The sequence below is a fragment of the Amblyomma mixtum genome, chromosome 8 (assembly GCF_055824585.1).
Source record: "Amblyomma mixtum isolate Tamu chromosome 8, ASM5582458v1, whole genome shotgun sequence".
NCBI classification, from domain to species: Eukaryota; Metazoa; Arthropoda; class Arachnida; order Ixodida; family Ixodidae; genus Amblyomma; species Amblyomma mixtum.
The window spans coordinates 5,752,633-5,779,772 of NC_143019.1; the positions used below are offsets into that span (position 1 = coordinate 5,752,633).

Sequence of the window (27,140 nt, forward strand, 5' to 3'; positions counted from 1 at the left end):
AACATCTTTTGGGCGGTACGCACTGTGTGATGGATTCTGACCCGTCGCCTACTCGGTACTGGCTAAAAGTACCTGAATGACCTTAGCGAGCACTCTAGGGTCTCATTCTTTACATCGAGCCAGAAACGATACAAGTACTTGGTAAAGATGTGATTGACCTAATTATGTGTTCAGCGAATCAAACGTTAATTGTAGAACTGGATCCCTTGTAAGTCTCTAGAAATCTGCTCATTTCCCCCGTCAGCGTATCACCCACACTTCCTTCATTCCGTCCCTCCCTTGTTCACTCGCTCACGTACTCAATAAATCAATAAATAAGCCAGTCAATCATTCATTCCGTCCGTCTATCAGTCATTTAGTCATTAACTCAATCATTCACTCACTGACTGAATCAATCAATCATGATCAGGTAGGCATTCAAATTAACAAAGATTCAATCGCAGCTTGCTTTCAGGCAATCACAAAAGGTTTTTTCCTAGCTTGTTAACGGCGGCAAGAACATACATGCTGTTTTGTCACAAGGGAAAAATCTTGAATGCAGTACTGTACGATATTGTACGACCAAAGTACGTGGTGAACGGAAAGAGGTCACACGTGACGTTCAGGACAAAAATAGATCGCAAGCTACAACGAGCTATAAAAATCTTCTATTTAAGGTTTTCGCGCATCGAAGGTAGTACAACTGCTTTGCACAGGCGCCTCCCGGGTTTTAAACCGTACACGGAGAGGAAAGCAGAAACGTTGCGTGTTTCAAACGCATATAGGAGAGAACCCCATTTTTTTACCGAACATCAAGGCAGCCGTATATCACCCTGATGTCGTACACAGCGAGACGCCGTTTTACCCGGAGCGTTGCAGAACTACACTGCCATCACCTAGCCCCGCATACTATAAGGCATACCTACACACACAGGCCCAAGATGCCTGGGAGAAAAAATAAGTAAAAGAATCCGATCAATTCAATTTCCGTGCGAAGCCCGGCTCTAAGATGCGGCTACTTATACAATCTACGAAAAATGGCTTCCCTGCTGCCCATTCTACTGCGAGCAATTCACTGTTGAGATATTCCGGTCAGGTTCCCAGGCCCATAAACGAACGCACCTCTTTTGACCAGAAACACCCCCCCCCCCCCCCCCTCCCAAACCTCGGCATGTCCAGAGCAGCCGCAGCCTATCTATATTCATCAAGTGCCGGTGGGAACCGGTGCATCTTTCTCTGTACGTAGTACGTAGCGTATATGGGAAGGTGCTGCCGTCTTCCCGAAACGGGCCCGCCGCACCAGCTGTATAAGGTTATGACCGCGGAGGAAGGAAGGAAATTACTCCGGCGTCTTCCATTAATATGCATTCCTGCTCGTAGCTCTAAATATGTAACGGGAACGGGCTTTTTCTCTACGCGCCGTGTCTCTCTCCACACAGTTCGGCGAATCAGGACTAAAGGTGATCCGCCGAGGAAAGGCGAGGTTGTTGCGCAGTTTCGTCACGGTCGTTCGCGCAGATCGTGCGACGATAACATTCGGGACGTTTTTCTCGGTGCTGTTACTCGAGGAGGATTAAAAACAGAGAAAGACAAGGAATCGTTGGATGCTTCGCGATTCGTAACCGCTAAGGTCAACCGATAAGATGTTCCCGCTTGCGTTTCGCTCTCATGTAACCACACAAGGGCATAGGCAGTGTCATCGTTAGACCAGCGGCACATAGCGGGGAGGGGGGGGGGGGGGGGGACCGCCCCGTACATTTCACGTATAACGTACTGGAACAATTCATGCAAGTTTTGTGAACTGAGAGTAACTTATTTCAGTGCATTGAGAAAGCTTAGCCGCTCAAGTCAAACAGCAATACATCAAGTACGTTTTGACACAACCTGCAGAGGCTGTTAAAAAAAAGGAGATAAACTGAGTTCGAAAGGTCCTTCTTCGAAGGCATCAACAGAACACACGTAGCGCTGTCTTAATGTCTTAACACATTATTCATCTTTAGTACGAATCGGATGCCCTACTCCTGCTGCATACGTTGTCCAGATGACTGTTAACAACACCACGAGTGAGTATTGCTCTACCGTGCAGAGCGCGCGCTAACACAATTTTATCAGGGTTTCGAGGTGAGACCACAAAGAACCGGAAAATGCTCTACATTGTATGAGGGGCAGCTTATGCAAAAAAAAAAAAAAAACAGGTGATGTGAACGCTATTTACTCTTATCGCTGTAGGTGTATCGAGGGCGTGCTCTAAACGCACTAACCGTGAACATCTATCCAACGGTACAGCGGCGGCGCCTCCTTCACTGATTTGCTCGCCTCTCCAAAGAAGACCAGACGCCACCGCTGGGGGCGCTACTGTACACGCGCGCCTCAGACATACGACGCGTGTAGTATACTCCAGTAAGCGACGTCCATATGGGTGCGGCCGAGGGAACGCATCTGTATGCGGAGCATGCAGAACCGCGTTCCCTGGCTCTCCGCGACCACTCCCTGCGGTTGCTAGGCCAGCTATGCGGTCGAAGTTGCGGAGGCCTCAATTAGGCCATTAAGGCGAGGAACACAGGGAGCTTCGGGTGGGTCAGTGTCAGCTCTTGGCGTGAGCGCCGATCGCCGCCAGCAGTGGCACTTAGGACGCCCCGCTGCCGACCGCAAGGGCCGCTCCCATGCGGAGGGGGAGGAGGGCCCTGTTGACTCTGCGCAAGTTCGGGAGCATGCATATGCGGATGGGTGTAGAACCCCTCCTGTAACAGGCTGTGGAATATGCGCAACATGGGGCAAAGCTTTGGGTATCGCAGCCCAGTTAGACGAAATACTTTATATCCGAAGTTGTTTTCTTTTACTTGTTCTCACTAAGGCACCATGAAGTTTCAGGATACCTCTATCTCTTGTCCGTTGTACGTGTCTCAGCGTGGAAAATAAATTAATATTCAGTGTCTGTTAGCATGAAATATGTGCCGAAACACAGAACATAATAAATAAATGCACTCGCAGCAAAAATCGACCAAGGGACACAAAACTTTCTAACAATTACGCCAATAGTCTGTTCTCCGACCCTTTGCTGTCAACTGTGGATATATCTTTCCACAAAAGGGAGAATGAGAAACGTGCACTGTTTCGGAAGCAATAAGACAGCATTGATTATTAACGCCTTGATTTTTGGTCAAAAAGACTTTTTGAAGAAAAAAATCCCACTTGCTGCACTACAAGCATTTTAACATTGCAATTAAGAGGCATGGATTGGTAACATCGAGTCAAGAAACACATATGCTACTTGCTAACTGTTCCGTCTAAAGCGTCGCATGCATGAACCCTCCCTCTAATAAAAAAAAAGGAAGTCCCGAATTTCGTTCGGGTTTCGATGTCTGTACCGTTCAGAAAAGTGAAGTCAATTTTCTTTCTCCAAGAAAAGATAAGAAGGAATATTTCGTGGCAAAATAACGAGAATATTTTCGACTTAAGGTCACATTGCAGGGCCTGTAATCAGTCAAAGGCCGTTGAAGTCATAGGACTTAACTATACACCGATAAATACGATTTAGCCGTCGTCTTCCTTAATACACCAGCTATTCAATCGATTGCCTGCGTTAAATCACTACAGGGTGTTATTAAACTCTTGGGGGGCAACATATAGCCGACCAGCAAGCTGCCTTCCCTGTCGCGTGTCCCCGTCGCCCACCTCGTGCGTATATAACTGGACTGGGGCCCCCGATAAAACATGCACGCCCTCTGCGTAATAGCGGCAGGTCTTTCGGCGCCGCTGCTCCTTCGCTCAACGCCCATATGGGTGCGGCCCTAATGTGCACGCAAAGTAGAGGAGGGGCCCTTTAATTGGTCTACACGCGTGCGTAGTAGCTGTCCGTGCAGCGGCACATATGAGCTTCTATGCGGCGCACCTTAAAGCCGGCGAAAGCCAACGAGTCGATAACGATTACTCGCTGCGACACGCATAATTGTCACTTAGCACTTCCTCGCGGGTAATTGTCGCGCCCGTGCAGCCAATCGCGTGAGCTTGTGCGGTGGTCACTGTCGCCTTTCTCGGCGGTTGCTGAGTCAGGTAGGTTTTCTTAATGGCGCGTGCGTAATAGTATTAGCAGCGCTCGCATGGTATTCGCCTGCCTTAACGAAAAACTCGCACCTATGGATTGACGTGTTTACGTTGAGTCCGAAAAGCAGGGAGCGTTTCGGTGTTCGCTAATTGACTAACGAGAAAGTATGGGAGGGCATGACAAGTATGGTGAATTATGTAGGGGCAATTTATCACATTTTACGGCATTGTTTTGTACCGCTGACCGCAACCCATTGCACTGTGCACATTGTATATACCGGTACTGTACCACACTGCTATATGCAACACTCGAAACTCCAAACAGTCTTTTATCACACTTTACCTAACCTGTACCACACTGTCATGTAGTACCACTTCCTGTAACAGATAGACCTGTACCACACTGTCATGTAGTACCACTTCCTGTAACAGATAGACCTATACCACACTGCATCCGTCCTCTTCCGCTTTCTACTACACCGCTGCACACCACATTTCCTTCGCCGGCCAGGCTCTCTTGGATATTAGTGTTAATCGGCATACCGGAGATTTCAGATTTTCGATGACGAGGCGTGACATCGACGTTATTTCTGCGGAGATGGTCCCCTAGAGCGCTATGGTAAAATGTAACTTAAATTGCGTCGCCTGCTGCTAGAACAGAACATGGCAGTACGCGGAAAGATGCCGTTCCCAACACCGTCGCCCTTATTCTTAAAACGCAGTAATCTGTCGCCCAACTAATTCTGCCTATTTCGACGAGTTACGTGCGCTAGAGGGGTTGCTTTGCCTGCGAGATTCTGGAAAGCTTCCGTTTTAGCGCGATGTAGCCAAAATTGGTTAGACGACAGCGCCGAGAGGAACTCTGCGTATTAGAAATTCTAAAAAAAAACTTAAATAGATATTGCTTCGGTGGCCTGGGCGCGGCTTTAAAAAAAAACAAAAGAAGGAGGCTCTCAGTAATAGTTAAAAAGTTACCGACTAAATATTAGTTAAACATCCTCTTCGTTAGGTTTGGTTTATGGTTGGTTTATGGGGTTTAACGTCCCAAAGCGACTCAGGCTATGAGAGACGTCGTAGTGGAGGGCTCCGAAAATTTCGACCACCTGGGGTTCTTTAACGTGCACTGACATCGCACAGTACACGGGTCTCTAGAATTTCTCCTCCAAAGAAATTCAACCGCCGCGGCCGGGATCGAACCCACGTCTTTCGGGCCAGCAGCCGAGCACCATAACCACTGAGCCACCGCGGCGGTTAGCACGTCTTGTCTGTATTCTCATGTACTACACCGCTGACAATGCTATGCTAAAAAAAGCCTTGTTCTAACTCAAAAAGCCTATCTTAAAAAAAAAAAAAAGATGTCGAGCATTTTAGGCGACACATCCGGTGAGAACAGGCGGCGGTAATCAGCGAAGATAAAAGTGTGCGTCTCCACGACAGGCACTGCCATCTATCGGCCCTTTTGTTTGCATACACCCTCCGACATTATACGGGACTGGGCGGCTACGCGCGGCCAGTGGAAGGGCGGCGCATGCGCATTCCGCCCTAAGGCGGCTGGCGCAGCTGACGCCGCTTTTCCCACGACCCCGGCGAGGAATTATCGCACCCTCCAGCTTGTTCCTCTGGCTCGGTCCTCTGATTGCCGCCGTCCTGCCCCGAACTCGCCAGCCGCACGTTTAATGGTCGCCGCGGTGTCGTACACGGCAGCGGCAGGCAACGTTTCACGCCCAAAAAAAGCTAAAGGCTGGCGCCGCGACGCCGAGCTCTAATTCAGTTATTAAATCTCACCGGAACAACGCCGGTGGTGTCCTTGAGCGATACCCTTGTACTCAGTGCTGCTGCTGGAAACGACGCCATATGTTTCTGGGTGTGATGAGCACACGGGTATTTGCACAGGTGCTGTGACATTTTTTCAAGACGTATTGGGGCGATCCCGTCTTTGTGAGCCATGTGCAAGAGAGAAAAACTTGTGTGCTCGGATGAGGACAACTCATTTCTTTCTTCATGCTCCTCTTTCTTTTGTTATTTCTTTTTGTTATGTTTATTGGCATCTGTTATGTCGTCCACTTTCTTTCTTTCTTTCTTTCTTTCTTTCTTTCTTTCTTTCTTTCTTTCTTTCTTTCTTTCTTCCTTTCTTTCTTTCTTTCTTTCTTTCTTTATTTATTTCTTTCCTTCTTTCCTTCTCTCTCTCTTTCTTTCTTTCCTTCTTTCTTTCTTCCTTTCTTTCTTTCCTTCTTTCTTTCTTCCTTTCTTTCTTTCTTTCTTTCCTTCTTTCTTTCTTTCTTTCTTTCTAAGAAAAAAAGAGAAATGCGTTCTTTCTTTCCTTCTTTCCTTCTCTCTTTCTTTCTTTCTTTCTTTATTTCTTCCTTTCTTTCTTTCTTTCTTTCCTTCTTTCTTTTCTTCTTCCTCTCTTTCTTTCTCTCTTTCTTTCTTTCTTTCTCTCTTTCCTTCCTTCTTCCTTTCTTTCTTTCTTTCTTTCTTTCTCTCTTCCTTCCTTTCCTTCCTTCCTTTCTTCCTTCCTTCATTCCTTCCTTTGGTTCTTTCTTTCTTCCTTTCTTGCCTTCTTTCTTTCACTCTTTTCTTTCTTCCTTTCGTTCTCTCTTTCTTCCTTTTTCTTTTGTTTCTTCTTACTTTCCTTTTTCATGTACCAAGCAAGGCATAACCAGCACGAAGACAATGTCGAGAAGTTCCTCAATGAAAATGCACTGTGTTAAGTGTAATGAGAAATGTGATCAACACAACGCATTTCTTTGTAGCTGGCCGACGGTTTCCTCAGAAGGCGTATGAAAATGATAAGCATTCTGCTGCACCTTTCCGACCTTTCCGAAAGTGCACCTACCTTTTTTCGAGTAATTTAGTGATTTCTCCGGGTATTGCTCTAACGCCTTCCGCAGCGCACAAGAAAATCATTCTTTCATTCTAGTTGCTTCATTTCTCTTTAGGCTAAGTTTCGTCTTATTATTATTTTCTTTTTACGCCGCCGCGGTGGCGTAAGCCCTTCACTACGGCGTCCCTCATAACCCGAGTCGCTTTGGGACGTTAAACCCCATAAACTTAACTTATTACTTTTTTGTATGCGGTTAGCTTCGTGTTAAGAACAATTATCAGTTTTTCGCTTAAAGTTCTGCGCGAGCTTGCATATTCAAGTCAGCGACGACGTAGCGTTATGAGGACATAAAGTTGCTATACATGTGGTGTATTACGTGGCTTCATTATCCTGCATGACAAGTTGGGTGCGCTATTAATAGCGCACTACGGGCTCCGTTACTGCGGTTTTCTCGACAAAATGTTATATTAGTAAATAAAAATCAGCAACCCTCTGCGTGATAAGTAGAATCCGCTAAAATCGCTGGCTCTGGGTATACCCTTTTGAAAACCTGTTCTTCATTTGCGGTTCGTCACGTATTCCGAGCAGAGTCACGGATGCTCCCAACTGCATACTTTGAACCTCGGCTTCGGCAATGTGTTGACAGCGGCATTCGAGTCAGATTTTTCTTTTCAGCCTTGGAGACGCGTTGGAATGCTGCCTTTGCTGAGCACGTGAAACCTTCGTCGCGTTTATGAAAAGTGCTGACGCTTGATTCATCAAAAGCCACGCAGGCGTGGTTCATCTATACAAACAGCGACTACAGACGCAATACTGAAAGCCTCGCGGTGATAGCCATGTTATCTAGCGTCAGCGGAGCATGGTGATGGCTCCGACCTAGTATGGATGCAAATCCCAAATAGTAAGGCGATTATAGTTTTCTTATTGTTCACTGAGAGGCGTTTCTCCTTTGTTCTGTCTTTCATCGTTCCTAGGAGGCACGTGACCAGAACACAACTGAGTTGGGTGTTACTGCGAATTCTCAGTATCCATATTCCAACTGTACACTACTGTACTTCATCGTTTTTTTTTTTTTTGCCTTACCCCGCAGCCGCTATGCCCGACGCGAGTGGCAAACAGTGGCGTTCAGTTTTCTTCCTGTTCGCTATTTCGTGCCGCAGCCACTGTGAGGAGCTGCTGTTTTGCGTTCAGATAGACTACCCGCGCGCCTAGAAGTGTTGGGCGTAAAACTATCTCTGAGAAATGTATCAAGAAAAGAGAACGCGCGCTGTCAGAACAACGCACTAGTCACTGGTACAACTGACCGAGCAACATGTGTTATTAAAGAAGAGCAGCACGTGTTTTTAAAGAAAGAGGAAGAACAATTCCTGTGTTCCTGTGTTCTTCCTGTGCCTATCTTTTATGTGCGCACAACTCGTCTTTAAGAACAACCATGCATCAACTAGCCCAGCAATAAGTTCGAAACAACAAGCTTTTCGGGGGCTTCATAGCAAAACAGCATCTCTGTAATGCTGAGCGGTTTGCTGAAGCTTGAGGGAACTCTTCCGTGCAAGGCGACTTCTGCGATTTGAAACAAGACGCTGAACGTATAATAAGCGAAGCAATTATATGGACGCCCGCCGCCTTGTTCCTGACGCAACAGTTCTTAACTCGGGAAAACAACTTGACCTCCAACTTTGGCCACCGTGAGAACCGATAGAAAAAGTTGCAAAGATAGAAGTACAGCAAAGTCGATTCGTCGCCAGAACACCTGGCAGGTGCTAAACTTTACGTCCCCCCCCCCCCCCCCTTTTTTATTTTCACAATTCGCACTTTGGATGTACTCGCGCAAGCAAGCTTCCCATTTTAGCATCCTCGGGCTGCGTACTTATTTTTACGTATATGTGAGCAAGAACTGGACTGCGTAGCCAGAAAAGTTAGAAGCGTAGGCTTCTAGTTGTACTGCTTTGGCTGTCCCAGTCACCGCGTATATTTGGTGATCGGACGAGCCAGTGCCTCGTTTGTGCACAGAAGCACTCCCCAAAAGCCCGGCGACATATTTACAAAACCGAGTGCAATGATGATGATTTAGGGCTTCATAATTTACAGTTGGCTTTTGCCGCACCGTTCCGATAAGTTCACAAGCCTCGCTAGCACACTTCCAACTTTGTGTAGTCAGCGACTTGTAGACGAGGCATACCCGGAAGTATCTGTTCATAGCAATGTGGAGCCTATTGTATAAACTGGACCGTTTTGGGAAATCTGAAGCAGCATAAGAACTTCCACACACAGCTGATCAATGTGGCTGAGGACATGCACGCTGAACAGTGGACTTTCCTCTGCTACTGTCCGTGTCAAAACGGCCTCACACTGCACATAAAGACGCTGTTTACGTGAATTAACTGTGCCATTAAAACGACCTGAAACATTTGCGGTAGAAGAAGGCAAAAAGGCTGTAAGAATCGAAACGGGCGCTTTTGCGGTTGGGTTCGTACTGAGTCGAAATGATGCAAGCACAAAAAAAGAAAAAAAAAACAAGGACCGAGGGACGAGCAACATGTACGAGCTCTTATGCGTGCCAAGTTACTGTTTTGCCTTCGTTTTTTTTAGCGTTCGCGTAATGTCAGCAGAGGAGCACAGGCACTTGAGACTGCACAGATATAGGCGAGAAAAAAACAAGACAGCTTACAGGACAAGCGTGAGAGCCGAACACGTATCGCCCTATATACCCTCCGGTACTGATCCGTATGCTCTCTCACCCCTCAGTTAACTTGCCCGAACTGTAATTCCCCCCGAAAGTGCACCACCTAAGAGTACGGCGACGTGATTACTCCGGGATGAGTGAGGCGACAGGAGGAGGAGTCGTTGGATGGGGAGGCTCCCCGCCACTCCCGGTAAATTGCAGCCTTTCAAAAGGATCGCTATGGCCCACCACCGCTCCGGGCGTTCAAAGCCTTTTACTTTCTGCTTATTATTGCGCTAAGAAAAAACAACCAAACAAAATACACCAGTGGCAGCAGCTGCATCGGCTTCTGCACCGAAAGTTCCCTCCATTTAGTTAACTTGCATTTGTGCTCTTTGTTTCCCTTTCGTCGCAGCTGGAGTGATGAACTGCCACATCGGGACCTCCCTCCATTTATTCGGCAGCAACACCCACAAGTGTTACTGCGGGGTCGGCGTTTTACCCCCCCTACGCTTGCTTCTTCCTCTTAGTTAGCAGAAACGCCCCTCACTTTCATCCTCCCTTTCCCTCATTTTTTTTTTTACTTTCCATCTCCCTGTTTACAAGTTCGGTCAGTGCGACGGCGCCATTACACCTTCGTTACCGAGGAGGAGGGGACCGAATGGAGAATTGGAGTTCGGCTCCGTACCGCACAGCTTTCATCTGTCCTCTGAATGCCTCCACATACGCTCGTCTGCGGAACTACCCTCTAGTCTTTGCTGTTGTGACCTCTCTTTGACCCCTTTTAGCCGTTACCTGTAATCAACAGTCCGGTCCTCTCTTCAGACTAGCTCGCATGTGCACAGGTTCTCACTGGGCTTGCAGTTGTTCCAAAGAGGCAGTTTTCGTTAACAATCACTCATATATACGTATGCGTGTACGGGATGGATCCTTTGGCAGTTCGTCTCTCTTCTGTTTCTATTGTGCTTTAAGCAACGCACAACGCTTACACAAAGCAGTCGAATATTTGTGTCCCGCCAACCCCGCACAACCCCCCCCCCCCCCCCGCCCCCCTTTACCCACCTTTCTTCATGAGGACTCGAGATCTCTGAGTATATATATATATATATATATATATATATATATATATATATATATATATATATATATATATATATATATATATATATATATATATATATCCTGATATATACCCTGATGTATACCCTGATGAAGGACGGTCCTCCGTTCGAAACTGTTGGTATTAAATGAAGATAATCGCAAAGTTGTGGCCCCTTCTTTTATATATATATATATATATATATATATATATATACACACATCGCGGTGCCTCATGAAGAAAGGGAGGTAAAGAGGGTGCGGTGTTGGTCGGACACAAATATTCGACTGCTTTGTGTAAGCTTTGTGCGTTGCTTAAATCACAATAGACAGAATATATATATATATATATATATATATATATATATATATATATATATATATATATATATATATGCACCCGAAAGTGCGGAGATCGATAACCGGTACTGCCTTTTGTTTTTCCCGTGCGTCGTCTGCAACTTGTCTATGCGGCGTCTCCACCGTCTGCCGAGGCGAGCGCGTAAGTCGCCATCTTTAATCAGCGCCCCTCAGCTTGTCCTCCCCCGAGTTGTACAATTTTCTGCTTCGTTTAGCTTCGCCAACTCGGCTCCTACATGCGTACACACCAGTCCTTTCCTTTCCCCCCCCGCGCTCATACATATAAATCGTCCTCCCAATGACCACCCCTACCGGAACACAGTTGATCCCGATGCCAATTTGGCTTTGGCTTTGGCTGAGTGCCTACTGCGCTCTCTTCTTGGTCTCCTTCTCTAAATCGCGAAAGTGTGTTTCGGATGCCGGGCCTCTCCCCGGCACTTCTAATTATGGGCGTGTCGACGCCTCCCACTCCGCGAGCGTTCTCGTAAGCACTGCTTGCTTTCCCGAAACCATTCCTCCCGGAGCTGAGTGCGTTTTCGTTTCCAATGCAGTTTCGGCAGTTCACCGTTGACTGTGCGTACTGCTGTAGATGCGTTCGAGTGTAATAGGTCCGTTTCGGAGTAATTTCTGCGAAACTCTCGCATCTTCTCACGCGTCACGCCCTGCTTGTGCTGCTGTTTCCGTTGGCGATGATTGCGATGATGACGATTTTCAGGGCCCCGAAGAAATCGAGTTTGAACCGGACTCTAATTGTAGGCGTGGTCGACCGGATTCCGCGCCGCCGCTCTGCAGTGAATTCGAATCTTTTGTCGCCTTTTTCCTGGGCGCTGGCTCCTAGCTTTCCTGCTCTAGCAGATGCTTCGCTTTTTTTCTTATTGTCTCCGGTATATATACCTTGCGTTGTCATGTAGTAGTTCGTCTGGAGCAAATCGACTTTGCCACACGTTTGTACTTTGTTTTCTTTTCGGGGCCGATGGTTCCTGCTCGATCGCTTCACGGATAAGTGTCGATGAGTGCGCGCACAGCGAACCGGGTCTTTCTCGGGCTGCTCGAAAATTGTTCGGCGCCGCCGCGCGAATGTTGAAACTACCGAGTGGCGGCGTATAACTCAACCTCCTTTTTTTTTTCTCTCACACCGAGCTGCTTCGCTTTGTTTGTTTATTAGATTTCCTGTTATCTCCCTTGGCAAAGCGCTGCGCGATCATGTTGCGACCAGTTGCTTTAGAAACTGCTAAGGGAACGCCACCGCCGTGAAAGTATCGCATGATTGTATGCTGAGCCGCTGCCTATACGAAGTAGAACTCGATCGTTTCGAATCGCTTCGGAAGTGTCCTAGTTTGTTCCCGTAGTTCCTAGAAAGGTAGCGATGCGTAAAATCACGGGTGCCTTGATCTCGGTTCTTCCGGGCATCCAGTTTTTACGGACATCTTGTATCGCAGACTCACTTGGAGCATTCGGAAGGAACGCGGATATGCTGATCGGTTTGTGAAATAAATTGCATAGACAACGACCAGCCGGAAACACAAAGCATACAAGCAAGGACTACATTCCTTAGTAGGTTAAACCGCAGCATAACTCGTAATACAGTGTCAGCTATCGCAAAATGTGATTGGGATCTACCGAATAGAGTGGAAACAGCAGTCAGTCCAGTGTTAAGTGAAGTGTGCTAGTTTGAAAGCCTCTCCCACGTGGAGCAGTTGCCGCTATAACCTCTATCAGATGATTATAGTGCGCTCAGGTTGGTGAATTGTCTTCTTGAACCGATCAGCCCCTTGCAGAAAATGAAGCTGCATCAGAGCTTAAATCTCTAGTGTTCTACTTTACTGCTCTGTAACTTCTCAAGGAATTGCATATTCACGAAACGTTTTATAATAAATGAAAACAAACTCACCTCTTGTATATTTAAGCCGCCAGCGAGCAGCGACTAAAGGGTGCATGCAACTGCGTCATGTGGCGCTGTCTTGCGGACATTGTGGGTGATTTGTAATACGGTGTGCTGGAAACCCTAAGGCTTTATTTAAGCAGCACTAAAGACAGTGCAGAAAGTGGCGGTAAAGAAATAGATGCTTCAGGGGAAAGGTTAGTAACGAAAAACAGAAATAGAATTTCTCTCGGTTACAGGACATGCTAGAGTAAATGATGGTTTTGTTTAGAATAAAAGCATGCGTAATTAACCGAGACTGTCGTCTAGCGAGGACAGCACATCATTCTTTTCTGCGCCTTGCATCCGGCACAAAATTGTATGTGCTCTGGTAGTAGACTATGTTATCAAGACTACTCAGTAGTACTGTTGTTCGTAAACGGGCACCATGAAGATGTGCAGAAGAACTGGTGAGGAGAGTTAGAGGCTTATCACTGCAGCAAGCCGGTTGGAATGTATTGAAAGAAGTCGCACATCATAAAGTAAAGTAACGGGAAGGTACCATAACGCATAGCGTCGCCCAACTTCAGTCCAAAGGTGCGGAGAGTGATAGAACGGTCACCGTGAAGAACCAAGTGTACCCGAGCGAAGGCGAAGGGAGAATGGGCAAGAAAAAAAAGAACCTAACAGAAAATTCCGCTGTCCGCACCAGCTGAGGAAGACAGCCGAATTTGCACAGAGGCACTCGAAGATATGTCTTCATGGACAGTCGCGGGCGCAAGTACAAAGAATCAAAGGGTTTCATAGACGCCAGTAAATGATGCACGTAAACAATCGAACACTAGCTGCACCAAAATATTTCTGCCTGAGCAAAATGAAACGTGTAGCTAAAGTGAAGCTTATGGGGGAAAGATGAACAAAGAAAGGAAACAGTCCTTCCGCAGCAGCGCACACGTGCGCCTGGACAACACAGATGCCGCGACAGAGGAGCATCGCCCACCAGACCCGCCCCCGAAGCAGCTTTCTCCGGTGTTGGGCATCTTTGTGGGAAGCTTTCTGGAAACAGCGACGGTTCAGCGCCGGGAGGCACGCAGAAATTAATTAATTTCTGCACCTCTCTAACGCCGCCTCCAGCCTGATCGAGCTATCCTTCTGAAAAACGATAGCTCCATCCGCCCACTTTCGTCCTTACCTATAGTGTTGGTGTGCGTGTATTCTTTTTTCTTCTTATACAGCAGGCTTATAAAATGCTGCGCACATCTTTGCCTATTCTTGTTTCCTTTCATTTTCATAAAAAAAGAACAATGAGTTTTTTTTAGGTAAGCTTGTTATTTCTTTGGGGGAGTTCCTGGTCTTCACAGTCTCTGCATAGCTTAGGCCACGAGGGCGTTGATGATGTTGTTGCATCATTTAATACTGATAGTTTTACTCGATGCACTCTGGCTGCTGTTCTCGGTATAACTTGATAGCCCCTAAGGCGTTGCCTTCGGAAGGAAGCCGCGATAGAAGAGGCGGCTGTCTTTAAGCTACCGAAGGGCTGGGATGTCTTGCAGTCTCTTTGCATCTGGCTTGCAGGCCGTAGTGGAGAGTCCTGACTTCCGAGGATCTATATGTCCCCCTATGACCTTAGGCGTTACGGCGAATGGTGAAAGTGGACGTGGTTGTCCTATTCAATACGCATGATAGACGTACGAACTGCACGGTGCTCCTGCTTGCGTTGCCATCAAAGAGAGGAGGTATGCGGTAAATATTGAATTCATGACACCTGATGTCAGTCGTCCATTCTCACTAAGTTGGTGACTTCTACTTCTTGGTTATTCGAAACAATGTATGCGCTGCTGAATGTTGAGAGTTTTTTTTTCCTTTTCTTTTTGTAGGACTCTCCGTTATGTCTTACCGCTCTGTGGTTAACTCCTTTTCGAAATTTTAAAGAAAACTCATGGGATATTTCGTGGCCGGAGGGGCTGCATGTATATATGAAGGCGCTAAATGCCGTAAGTTGAGTATACACAATCATGCAGTAACTGGCATTCGTTAGAACTGCAGTTTGACCGCGTTTCTAAAAGATCATACACTTGCAGTGCATTCATATATATAGAAAGAGAAGAGGGGACAAGGAAGCTAGCGAGCACACTTTGAGCAGCTCCACCTACAGCGGCGATTTCCTTGAAGGCGTCTTGCTGAGTATTTACAGTCTACGTAATGGATCCTTCGGATTTAATGAAAGCACCCGGACCCTTTTTTAAGGCTGCCATGCATACCAGGGAGTCGTACACTGCACATTTGATGCCGCTTGCAATGAAGTACATCGACTGTTAAGCACGGACAGATAATAAAGGAACCCTGGATCAGCTGTACACAATTGTTTTGAACGTGCCTGCCTGCACAACAACAAAAAATTCTTGATGCAAGCCAGTTGTCTTCTCGGTGTCCTCAGAAAATCGTGCACCACACCACTGCCACCTTCTTTGTTTTTCTTTCTGGAGGTAACTCGATACGCAGTACCTGTCAGGGCGAAATTTCATTATAGCCCATTAGAGCTGATTGGCGCCTCAAGCCAGAGGGGCAAAGCAAAGACCTGCGAAACGACAGACGCGAGAAAATTACGAGAGCGTTTCGGCCGCCCGTGGGGCACGGCTATGTCGAGGGAAGCCTGCCTCCGGCAATTTGTTCGCAGCTGTTGCGACCAGATCGCCAGCTCAAAAATTTTCGCGGCTTTAGCTTCTGCCTCGGCAGCTCATAGTATTAAGACTGACAGGAAGACAAAGAAAGGCTATGTAAAGCAAAAAAGAAAAAAAAAACAAATGAGGTTAGGCCCTTGGTAAAGACTCGACTGGAGCGCACTCTTCCTTTCGAAGGCGGCTCTGTGCACCCGCGCTGCTTACCGTAAGCGGCATAGCCGTGGCCTCTTCCGTGAAATTCGATATCCGACGACGTCCGTCCGTCCCGCCCAGAGATGCGGCTTACGCCCTCCAGAGGGCGCCGCCCTCGGGGTGCGAGATCGTCGCGCCCTCTCGCGTCCGGCGGCTCCCTCGCTCTGCGAAGCTTCATCAAGGCGCTGCACTACGCTCCTTACTCTGACTTACGGGAGCCGAAATGAGCTCGTGGGAGGTTCTGTGACTGGCACACAAAAGAGCGCTCGCTCTTTCCATTTTTCTTTTTTCGCGGGCATTCTTCTTCGTTGGAGGCTCTTAAGCATGCAGCCTAAGGGCAAACAAGTGTGCGCACTAAATCTCGACGGGTTTTTTGGGCGTTCGTGGGAAAATGTTCTGCGCGAGCCAGGCGGAAAGGCCGCCGTGTGTGGAATGCTGCTACACACCGGGGAAGTTTAAAAATTTGTCGCTCTTTGAAAGCTGTTGTAGGCGCATGCGCTAATGATTTTGACCGGAGACGCCGCTCCTATGGAAGCTGTGAGCATGTAAACTGCAGCGATGCTGTGACGAGGGCATGCAGTATGATGGATATCGGCGAACAACTTATCTGTGACTGCTGCTGAACCCTTGCGTGACGTCTACGATAATCCTGGCGAGGATTCCGATTTGGGTTGTCTAATCATAATGGCGCTTAGCTGGTGCTGCCAAGTCTTAATGAACGGAAAATAAAAATTAGGTTTAACCCACCGCCAAAGTAGAATTTGCCTTAAGGACTACAGCATGAATCGATCCCGCCACTTGCACCCTAAGACTAAGTATGAATGTCCTCTCTGTTCGGGAACGACAAATTGCACAGAGTGTTTTCTTTTCATGCCACTAACGGTCATTCTTGCTCGCACTTCGAACCACACGTTATAGAGGCCCAGCCGACAGTTCCATCGATAGAGGGCTGGCTTTACATTTGAGTTTTCGAAGACGGAACTCCCAGCTCGGCTAGTGGTTTGTGCTTTCATACATTACCATATTACTTAAGAGAGAGATTGATTACCATCTTGGTGCGACGAGGGCCAGCTTGGAATGAGCTGTTGCTTGCCTTGCCCGACGTTGTTAATTACTCAACGCTGAAGAAAGGGAAGCGTATGTCGGGTCTTCTGTTTTCTCATCAATGTGTGCTGTCCTTTTTTTTTCGCGCTTCATTTTCTTCAAGAGGCTGTTCAAGCTTTTCAATACTTCACGCGATAAAGAGGCAAACCGAAATAAGGGGGGGGGGGGGGGGGGGGGGGGGCTTTTTTTTCTCATCATGGCATGTACTCGTATACACGGCGCGTGTAGTTCACCAAATGATATCGCGTGTATGCTGGATGTATAAGGTCCGGATAACACTACTCAAACCGCGACCAAAAGAAGACCGCGATAAACGCATCCTTCACCTGGACGAACTGCCGTGGGAAAAAGTTTCGGCTCTCCGCCCCCAGCACTGCCGGCATGCGGATGTGAAGGATGCCTTGACAGGGCGGCGACGCCTGCGGCAGGAGAGAGAAAAGGAGAGGAACGGGGCGCTATAACGGAGAACGGTCTTGCCAGAATTTCTTCAGACAGTATGCAGAAATCTCTCGGGGCTGCACATAACCTTACGATGAACAGTTACAGAATGTCTATGGAGGTTGTATAAAAATTGTGAATAAATACTTCTTGGGCAAATGTCTGTAGTAGCTAGTTTAGAATGCGCAAGTATATAAACTATCTCTAAAACTGTGCATTGACTGTTCAAACGAGGCCGCCTATAGCAAAACTGCAATGCCATAAATCATTCAGAAGGTTTCAAACAGGGCTAGTTGGTAGTTGACATGGCCACGCACAATTGCGCTTTTGAAATGACTTGGGACAACACAGGGACGACACAAGCACTGGTGCGCTGTGGTGGTGTGTTGTCCCAAGTCATTTCAAAAGCGCAACTAGGCGTTTCCATAAATCAAATGGCTCTATATCGGCATCTTGTATCATACTTACATTATATGAAAAACTTTACACCAGAAGTGCACATATTGTTCACAGACTGTGTAAAGAACTTTCTCTAATGGTGTTTACGTAGTCATTATACTAGAAAAGACATATATCGACATACTCCCAAGCAACACGATCGGCCAAATATTGCAAATTAATGGTCTCACTCTGGTCCTTTGTACGATCGGCCTTTGCCAATACGCTTCCAATATTGGGCCAATTACCTCGGCTGCTTGGGATCTCTTTAACAAAATAAAAGGGGTAGCGGTTATCGCCATTACTTAAGAGAAATAGCATCATTAACTTCTTTGAACGCAATAATTCTAGTGGCCTGTGTACTGTGCGATGTCAGTGCATGTTAAAGAACCCCAGGTGGTCGAAATTTCCGCAGCCCTCCACTACGGCGTACCTCATAGCCTTAGTCGCTTTGAGACGTTAAACCCCATAAACCAAACCAAACCGCAATATTTCAGACGCGTCGAAAATGAGGGCTAGGAAAGTGCTGTCAATAAGTGCCTTTCTAGATTGGTTTACGAGCCCGATTACACCGAAGAATGAAATAATGAATTGACCGTTAGAAGTCATGCGAAATACATTCCGCACGTTTTGCACGACCTTCGAGTTCTGTCAAGATCACCGCTTTAATGAAACATCGAAATGAACCTCCTTTCTCTCCGGAGCGGACGCTTCTACCGTGCCTAAAAGCGAGTGGCACTACGACTTAATTGAAAACTTTAAAAGGGCGCAAACACAAACGACCACAAAGTACAAGAGACGAGACACAAGCGCCGACTGTCAACTGATTTTTATTGGAGCAAGGGAACACCTTATATACACAGCAGCATACACAAGATAAGAAGTTGCAGAACGCACGTGCGAGCAAGAGACACTGCGGAAAAAAAGATACGAAAAACCAAGCAAGGCGCTCAAGGGGTGAACAGATTAGTCGCATCTAAAAAACAGACCTCAGCGTTTAAGAGAGATATCGAAGGCTTACTAATGCAATTGCTGCCATATTTCATGATATGAAAGGCTTCCAAGCTGAGACGTGCCGTCTTATCACTGCTTTTGCCGAGAATCTTCGTCTCATGAAATCGGGCCACGCAACCACTGCAATTACTAATATGCGCAACTAAATGTGCGTACTTGTCTTTAAAATTCTTAACATTTCTTGAATGGTCCCTTAATCGATCATTGATGCAACGGCCGGTTTGGCCGACATACACCTTCCTGCACGTCAAGGGAATAGCGTAGACCACTCCCGTGGAACATGTCGCAAACCGATGCTTGTGATTAATTTGGCACCCACTCTTTTTCGGGCCACAGATGCGGGGGCATAGCCCTCCCAGCTTACTGGGTGCCGAAAACACAACCGGCACACCGTGCCTGTTGGCCACTTTTTTTAGGTTGTGAGTGGTCTTGTGTAGGTACGGCACAACCAAAGGTTTTTCGGCCTTTTCCCGATTACAACCGGTCATTCCTGTTCCATGCTTCAACTTCTGGAGGAGGGTCTCACAAACAGCAATCAAAATCGAAGAGGGGAACCCTGCCGCTAAAAGTCGGCTTATCTGATTAAGGAAGCTATTTTGCATTCGATGCGGGCACGACCTCCTGAGAGCAGATTCCATGCATTGCAAAGCTATCCCTCTCTTCACAGTCTTGGAATGCGCCGACCTATATGGCAGCAGATCTTTTTTCGCTCGAGGGTAGTAAGACCAGCAAACGTGTGTTTCACACAATGTTAGTTCGAGATCTAAAAACTGTAAAACAGATGAGTCAGGTAGTTCATGGGTAAAATTTAGCCCAAGTCCATATTTTTTGAAAGCTATTAAAACTTCACCTACTGTAGAGGGGTAGGTGAAGGTAGTCTGTTTTCTTAAAAGCACTAAAAAGTCATCAACATATCTAAAAATCTTTAAAATCCTTCCCCCATTAAAATACTTATCTAAAACTTTGTCGACCTTAGCTAAAAAAATGTCACAAAGGATGGGAGCCACGCAGGACCCAATACAAATGCCATCGCGCTGCAAATAAGGCAGGTTGTCAAAAACAATAAAAGTTGACCTCAAGTAAAACTGCAAAAGATCAGTAAAACTCTCCACAGTCAAACCTGTTGCATTCTGGAAACACACGTCGCCGTTGGCTTCAATACAGTCTTTTACAGCCAGCATTAGCTCGCCTTGAGGCACGGAATAGGACAAATCTTCTACATCTACAGAGAAACCAAATCCAATATCGTCTGTGTTCTCAAGGAAAAGAGCCACATCTGCAGACTTTTTAATAAGAAAGGGGTCATCTAAAACAAGCATCTTTAGGTGCCTTTGCAAAAATTGGCTAACATTTCTCTGCCACGACCCTTCTTCACTAACAATAGTGCGGAAAGGTATTTCCGGCTTATGAGTCTTTGCTGTGAAAAATACATTTAGGTTGCTACCTCTGCTCTTAGTAATGCTTTTGGCAAGGGAATCAAGATTCAAATCTTTACAGAAGTTCACGAACTTAGTCTTAATCCTGACCTCGCTTTTCTTGACAGATACAAGTAATTGCAGATATTAGTAATTGCAGTGGTTGCGTGGCCCGATTTCATGAGACGAAGATTCTCGGCAAAAGCAGTGATAAGACGGCACGTCTCAGCTTGGAAGCCTTTCATATCATGAAATATGGCAGCAGTTGCATTAGTAAGCCTTCGATATCTCTCTTAAACGCTGAGGTCTGTTTTTTAGATGCGACTAATCTGTTCACCCCTTGAGCGCCTTGCTTGGTTTTTCGTATCTTTTTTTCCGCAGTGTCTCTTGCTCGCACGTGCGTTCTGCAACTTCTTATCTTGTGTATGCTGCTGTGTATATAAGGTGTTCCCTTGCTCCAATAAAAATCAGTTGACAGTCGGCGCTTGTGTCTCGTCTCTTGTACTTTGTGGTCGTTTGTGTTTGCGCCTTTTTAAAGTTTTCAAATATGAACCAACTTGCCCAAAAAGAAGTGTTAATGAACTACGACTTAAGCCACGTGCGGTACAAAGGCGATTCAATTTCCCTCAAAATGCCCCTTCGTAAGCCCAATTCCACCTCCAGGTGCCTCGCCGGGCAAAGCTCACGGCATCCAAGAAGACGGCCGCTTCCACGCACACACCCACGCAAAACGATCAGCGTCGCGAGGAACCATTCCTCCATTTAGCACGCGGAGCGCAAGAATAAAGAAAAAACGCCGGATCACACGGGCGCCAGCATGTTATGCAGGAGAAGAGACTCCCACGCCGAACACGCATGTTGGGGAGAGGAGGTAGGGACGCGGCGAAAATGGACGCTTACGATGCAGGCATATTCGACAACTTGCTTTTTTTTTTCTCTCTTCCTCTCTTTGGGATCAAAAACCAAGAGCGAAGAGGAAGCAAATACAAGGCGTAATATTGCGCAAGGCAAGGGAAGGACGCGCGCCCGATCAAAGAGTCCGCGCTTGTTGCTAGTCGCGCGAGGATACACAGAAAAAGAATCGACGAAAATAAAAAAACAGCGACTCGTCGGCTTTGGACAGCCATGCGCGCAGCTAGCTAGCTCTTCACACAGTTTTGCTTGCCCCCAGCCATCCGAAAACGGCCGGGTACCTTATGGAAGGTCCTGTTCCGCCTTCTTTGCCCTTGCCCACGCCAGTGCACTCTCCCCGCCGGAGGGACAAGTGGAGGAGAAGCTGGAAGGGGGTCGGTCTTTTCATCTTGCTCTTTCTTCTCCCCCCCGCCGCAAGGGGTCGCCCCTGGGGTCAGCGAAGGTCACGCCCCCTGGCCCCTCTCGCATGGTCCCTAATGGCCCCGGGGGGTCTTGCCTCCCATACCTGACCCCGGCTGAGTGACCTTGGACGGCTGCGAAGCGACAGTCCTGTGGGTGGTGGTCGGAGAACGAGGGGGGGGGGGGGGGGGGGGGGGGCGCTGGCCATGGGGAGGTAGGCTTTGAGACCCGCACATGCGTCTTCTGAACGGGGCCCCGTATTGACGAGCGTATGTGTTATCGATTACAGTCCGGTGCGCGTGTAGTGTCTGCACTTATTTCCTTGCCCGTGCGTTCTTATTTCGCTGTCCAGTTCTACGTGATTTCCGCGCCTAGCGGCAAACGCTGGCATTTTCTGGACGTTGAGAGGTAGTTCTCGGGAGTTGACTCCGGCGGAGCCATGCTTTCGCTGTTCGCGTCGTCTGAGAATGCTAGACTTATTCAACATAAGGATCCATAGCGCACAAAATTCGAGTCTGTTGTGTCCCGTGAATTTTGTGCGCTATGGATCCTCATGTTGACTAACCACTAGCCCGAACCCTGAGCCTTCGTAGACATATCTCGGAGAAAGGTCCTATCAAATATCCCCCGCTGAGATTCCCTCGGCTACGTTTAGTGGCATTGTACTTTTCCCGAAACAAGAGAAGACTTTCTTCACACTGCTAAATGCAAAGGTCGCGTAGTGTGTGTAAGACGGCCCAATCGGTTATTCACGGCGTCTGAATCAACGATAGCCGAGGCAACTCTAGAATCAGATGTCTGTACCAAAGCAAAGCTCAACAGTGCGTTACAAAGTTGAGTTGTAAAAGGACTTTTCTCAGTTCAGTTCGAACCGAAATAGGTGTACTGATCTCTGCTCCTTTCTTTCTTTTTACTGTTTTTAGAACTTAGTAGAGTTATCACAAGAGCGTAATATTGATATAAATTTCACATCCTAGCTGCTGCGAGTTTTTTTAAGCTAAAGGAGCCATTGAGAGTGATAACAATCTCTGCCCATCCACACTGGTCAGCTATTAATTGATGCAAAAGCAAGGTGCGGCAAAATGCAAGCGACAAAATAGACTATAGTTTTTTTTGCGGCGAACTACATACGAGAGAATTATGTCGGTACTACTTCACCTGTTCGTCAACTTATCTGACAGAAAAAAGGGCAGAAATCCGTAAATCGGTTCCAAAAGCACCGTGCGCCAGCCCTTCTTTCAGGGCTTTACAGCAGCGGCATATTTACGATCGCTGTCATTTATGAGGTGAAAGTTGCCGCTTATGCCCTCTATACTAGTGATCACTATTTGCCGCAAGGCGCTGTCAGCTTGGACGCTATGCGAATCGTTCGCACACTCACGCCCGTAGCTGCCATGGATCCTCTGCATCTGTATGGCGTACAACACGTGAAAAGGGCTTAGCATTCATTACAAAACGATCCAAATATTGTCGTCTCGGACATTTGCGATATGCATAAACAACCTTCAACGTTTCAAGTACCCCTTGATGAGTTCAAACGACACATTTCTTCATTCCGGAGGGGACTAGGATATAGTCGGTGCAAGTGGTGTTTTACGAACAAATTACGGAACAGAAAGGTGCAAAGCTCCTTTAGTGGCTACTTATCTAAGCGTTGTTAAACGAACGTCCAGTTTCGTAGTCTTTCTGCGTTATATTATAGACGCGGATAGTCTAAGACCATTGCACAGTCGGGCACACAAGTCTTCGGGACGGCTGAAAAACGACCAATGCGCAGGGATAACGTACGTCCAGTACAGCGTCGTTTGATTGCGACCGAATTCAGCACGTGAGTAAGACCCTGACTTCTAAAAGTGTGCTATTGGGCCATAGGCCACTACCGCAACCATCGACGTCGGTCACTGCTGACACGTCCTGGATAACTGTGTATTCGACAATACATTTAAGAACTACATGGAGTAAAAAACAATTTCTTGTACCGAAGAATCTGCTTCCAGGAGTCTTTTGGCCTGGTGCATATTTTCTTTCGGCGACCCCGCCGCCCCCTTATTATAATTGCCTATAGGCAGATTATAGACTTGTTATAGACTCTATTGCCTTCCTATAGACATTTCTGTTTTGTCGATTCATAGTCTAAAGATTGTCTATAGACAAAAGTCTACTAAACGTGTACGGCCACAAATCTACTGTCGTCTATAGACTGTCTATCGCATTTTTATTGTCTACAGACTATAGCAAGTTTGCCTATAGATAGTCTATAGAGTTTATAGAGAGAAGTCTATAGACTGTCTAAACAGTTTTTGTAAGGGTCAAGTGGCTCTGAGAAGTAGGAATCATCGTGCTATGTCGTAGCTATCAGGTAGCATGTTACAATTCGACGCAAAGACGACGAGACATAGACCGAAACAATGACAGGCAGGCTTTGTGGTGCACGAATGGATTGGACGCGTCGAGAGTAGTCTAGATTTGGAGGATTGTATGCACTGAATATGCATATGCAACGTGGTTTGTTATGCTGTGACAAATAGGACTGGGGGGGATGAAAGGCACTGGTGATAATACCAGGCGATATTAGTCTTACGTCGATGGCCTCGATAATGGACCCCCAAGAATTTCGAAAGTAGGCTCGCAAGAGCGCACCTCTTAGATCGTAGACCTCCAGTGGGACAGAAGGCGAACGACGTATGCCGAATCCATACCGATTCGCCCAGACGTGGGCTTTCAGCAAGCAATTGGGTTAAGCGTTATCTTTCGTTGTTCTTGCGATCGTTGATGCTGGGATTTCAGGCAAGCGGCGTAGCGCAAACAACTGACCCCTTTTTGCCGATCTCATCGCTGCCGCTTAAGTTCTACTTTGACGTCAAAAAAAAAGCTGCGCTGTAAACCGCAACCGATGCCGTAAGCACGGAAACGACAGAAATCTCCGTCAAATTCCAACGCTCTAATCGCCTGCGCTGATACAGCTTTAAACATGTTATACACCCTGTATCGAGGGCCACTTATAGCTCATAAATCGTGGCGAGAAAAAGCGGCCGACGTGACTGCTGCGACTGGACGCATATTTGGCTAATGACTGCTTAACCGGCGCGGTAGAGTTAGGAAGAGAAAAATCGCGCTAAACTGCAAGACAGTCAGAAAAAAAAAGCGCTAAAATAAAGAAGGCGAAGTATCCAGCAACAAAAGCAAGAATATTTGCATCGCCTCGCAACGGTCAGGGGCGACGTCAAACCGCGCTGTGCCGGGTTTGCAATTGGCGTCAAATTACGGGCACGTATACCACACACGCACAGCACTTACGACGACAATCTCCAACAGCGCTGTTGAAAATGCACGTGGAAGGGACAGACAGACACACAGACGGAGCGGTAAGCTATATAGACAGCCGGTAACCACTTTCACTGGGAGTGTCCCATATTGCGTCAGGGGCTAATACAACCACGCCAAGGACAGATCGTTTCCAGCGCACCTGTTCGGCGCGTTGCGTCGGCGCGTCTAGACTTGTTCGTCGGGCGACGACGCAAAAACGACCCTTTTGCGAAAGGCTCTCGGTAGGCTCACTCCCGGGGGATAAATTGCGGAGCGGCCAATAGATTCAACGACAACGACGATCCGCGAGCAGTTATTCTCACGCACCTGGCAATCACGACCGGTATTCGGCGGGGCGGCCAGATGTACGAGCGCGCCTCCTAAACGCCGGCAACGTCATCGCGTCCACACTCTCCCTCCGGACAGACTCCTCAATCGTGTCCCACGTACTTGAGAGTCACAATGAATGCATAGAGAGCGGCGAAAAATCAAAACAAGAACAATGAACAGCGGGTAGATAGGCCACGTAACCAACGGTGCGCAAGAAACACATGGGTCCCTTCCATGGCTTCACGTGGTACCTGTGTCTGTGTGTGTGCGTGCGTGCGACGCAGCAGTCCCTTCCAATTCCTTCGGAGGCGCCTCGGAACACCTGCGGTCGCGCAGAGCACGATTTTGCCGTCCGTCTTTCGCCCGTCAGATGGCGTTCGCAAACATCCATATACGTGAACATGCGCATGTATACGTGCGTATAGCAGGGGGACACAATGAGTCGGCCTGTCTTCAATCAGCGGCGGCCTGCGTAAACGTTCCCTGCTGCTTCGTCCGTGCGTGCGTACGGAAGTCTGCCAACGCACGATCACACAGCGACCGTGCCCGTCCTTGTAAGGCTTTGCCCAGTCGGAAAGGGTTGCGTATGCAACTTTCCGTGTAAAGCACGTTGTTTGGCAACCTGGCCACTATATATACGTCGCTAGCGCGTGGGCGTGGGCCAAGATGCTGCACCTGCCGAATGACTGCATAGCACCTGCGTCAGCGAGATCACGATGCGGGAGTACTTGCGGTAATTAATCGCCAAGCCTCTGTAGTCGTGCGACACCGAGGAGCTCGTGGAAGTAGAGGGCAAGTCCGTGTGGTCATCATCTGCGATGCATGTGTGTTCCCGGCGTTCGTCTATACTGGCTGAGTTCACGTATTCAGCGGCCTAATCCACTGTCCTAACCCTGACAAAAATAAAAGCGCTTGCTCACTGATGTTTTAGAGCGCATCGCTCAACACTATGCTGGCGATTGCATATACTTTTGAGACATCACTATCAGCATGCCCAGTAGCCTTGGTCTTAGCTTTGGGAATCAAGGAGCCCGTTATCTCCAATACCGACAGTCGCTGTGACGTAGATGTAATTGCTTTGCATTTTGCTGTGCCCGGCGGAAAAGCAGGATTCATCTGCGCCGATCGTTATGCTGCTCCCTTATTTGCAGAAAAGAAAAAAAAGTGTCTGTACCACTCAGGCAAGGCAGAGGTTGCAGAGTGACCAGCAGCGAATCATTTTAAACGACATGCGAGATGTCTTTACTGCCAACTTGGCTATGAGAAAGGCTTTGCAAACCTCGCCTCTTAAGCGCTGCTATCTTTTTAAATGTGTAAGCTGCGTATGTACCTGGAAAGTGCGTCATAGTGAAGAGCAGCGGGAATGCCGGAGAGGTCATTTTGAGTCTATAGCCACTCCCTTCTTCCATTTCTCTCGCATAAGTGTACCCCTGACAATTGGTTATCTACCCCCTGTGGTGACATTTTGGCGGGTAGTAAGATGTGGCTTTTTATGGTGTCTATATACTGTCACTGCTTTTAGATGCTGTCTATATACTGTCATTGCTTTCTGGTCTACGAAGGCATTCGCTGAACACTTCGTTGAAGCAACAGTGTAGACAAACCGAAGATATATAGAAGAAAAAAGGAGGAGCTTTGAGTGGAGCAGAAGATTACTAGGATGAACTGCGCAGCTAACCGATCGGGCGAACCCGAAACGTGCGGTTGGGAATCCAACTGGCTCCAGCCGCCGCCAACTGGACCGTACGAGACGACGCCTCTGGACGCGCACGTGCGGCAGAATCCCAAGCGGCTGGATAGCCCCCCGTGCACGAGACTCCGTCGGCAAACAAAATCAGCGCCGTTCAAACACGATCCCCCGCGGCAAATTGCTCCGGGTGGCGGGAAGAAGAAGAGGCCTTATGGTACACACTCGTTCAATCCCCCTCCCCCCCCCCCCCCCCCATCCTCCCCCTCACCTTATCATCCTTCTCCTTCCAGGCGGCGCACGCTTGGTGAGATCTAGACGTTCGTACAGCGTCGGCAGCTGCCATATGCCGCGCACGCTCACGCACGCCATTGGTCTCGCGGCGATCGCCCGGCG

At 47.7% G+C, this 27,140-nt stretch overlaps 1 protein-coding gene across 1 annotated transcript in view; it reads left to right on the forward strand.

Moving 5' to 3' along the window:
• Positions 1-27,140, forward strand: part of dysf (neuronal PAS domain protein dysfusion) — a 170,077-nt gene that overhangs the window by 73,021 nt on the left and 69,916 nt on the right. The window lies entirely within an intron of this gene.